Below are 1,981 nucleotides of genomic sequence, written 5' to 3' on the forward strand. Positions count from 1 at the left end.
TTAATACTGATGCGAGGTGGCCTGAATTATGTGTCCGGGAGTGTATACTTATTTGTGCCATTAATCTACTAACATCTATTTTTCCTTTTTCTGTCTTAGTGACAACACAAAACAAGGCATCATATTTCACACCACAACGCTCTAAAAATAACTTACGTATTGTCTTTAATAACAAACCGTATTCATCTAAGTTATCACTTTAGTTCATAGCGGATGCGCTGCTGTAACAATGAGCTGAGTAATGGTTGTGTGATTTCATGGATGACAGTATTGACAATTGTAGTTTTTTTATAAACACGATCGCGTTTACAAAACAAAATGCAAGACGACTGTGGAACAATGCTACGTTGATAAATACTTTCGCGCTGAAGTACTGTGGTAATATTTATAATAATGTTGGCTGTATTGGTATGCACCATTTTCAATGTATTAGCGTCACGGTATAATTATGAAAATATAGTATAAGTTAGATAGATATATAGATAAATGCTTTATCCTTCGTATACCCGTGCTTTGGTCTCTCAGACCGACGATTATCGTTTGCCGTGTTTTTTTCTGCAACGGAAAACGTTAGAGCCTTGGGTTTACTGCTAGCTGCATGGTTCGTGGCTAAGTTCATTTTAGCGTAACAGGAGTATTTGTGCATACAACACGTGTACTCATATACGATACCGATCGGTCCCTATAAATTCCTATAGATATGCATTATTTTTAATTATAATTGAGTTTACATTATGTACTATATTTGTAAATTATTTTAGGTTATATTTTATTACCTATTACATGTATGAGGAACGCATGAGAAGGTTTTTGGAAGAGGATGACTCCGATTCCAACTATGAGGGTGAAAATATCAGTGATTTTCAGGAACATATAGAAGCGCAGCAAGTATATATAGTTCTGAAAGTGAGGAAAAGATTCTAGATTACTATCTAGGCCAAGATAGTCAAATTTAATGTAATAAAATTGCTCCATCGATGACAGTGAGAAGTATTTCTGAGCAAGATATATTTTTGTATGCAACATGCTATTTAGTTTATGGTTTTAAAATTTTATTTATTATTCTTTAACATTTGAGATTTTGTTTTATTTTGATACTATAAAAAGCAAATTTTTGTTCAAGTCTTTGAAGCTCCTAGAAATATTGTAACTTACCTCTGGCTGTAATAAAACACTGCTTATCTCTAATAAAAATAAATTGTATAAAACCGTGTTTGATATTACATTACATATTCCCGTCTAATATAAAACGTAATTGTATGATAATATTCGAACGAAATGTACAATGTTCTGAGAATAAGCAATCTTGCCTTTGTTCTACGGATGAGTCGAAATATCCTTACCACGAACAGATGCCGACGAATAAAACAGTACAAAACCTTTTTTACAAAGTGGCTAAAATCAAGTTTGATGATAATGATGATATTTATTATATTTATTACATTATTACACTTTTTGTGTTTGTAAACTAACATCCTTAATAACTATGTCAATACAGTAATGGCGGCTAAAACTCTAGCTAGTCAAAGAATTGCAAAACTTACGTGGACGGAACACAATGCTCGTTGAACAGATACCTATTTCTGCCGCCTACTTATGTCACAGGGTGTCGGGCACAGTGGCAGTGCCCCTCAGGTCTTTGCGATTTAAAGCTCTGAATGGCACTGCAACTGTTATGGACAGACGTGCAGCTTACCATCCCGTCATTGGATATTATAAAAAAAGATAACAGATGGACTCAAAGAGTTGTCGAGTGGCGACCGCGTACCGAAAGACGCAGCGTAGACAGACTACTCTCAAGGTGGACGCCGATTCCGACGCCGTTCACGCTGGTGAAGGTAGAAGGAATCAGTTGGATGCAAGCAGCATACGACCGATCGTTCGTTCGTTGTGGCGTTCTTTGGGAGAAGTCTTTAACTATGAATGATGAGGATGATGATGTTAGACAGTCACTGTTACAGAGAAACACTATCACCAATTA

Source organism: Hyposmocoma kahamanoa, unplaced genomic scaffold (assembly GCF_003589595.1).
Source record: "Hyposmocoma kahamanoa isolate Upper Pololo Valley unplaced genomic scaffold, ASM358959v1 91, whole genome shotgun sequence".
NCBI lineage: Eukaryota > Metazoa > Arthropoda > Insecta > Lepidoptera > Cosmopterigidae > Hyposmocoma > Hyposmocoma kahamanoa.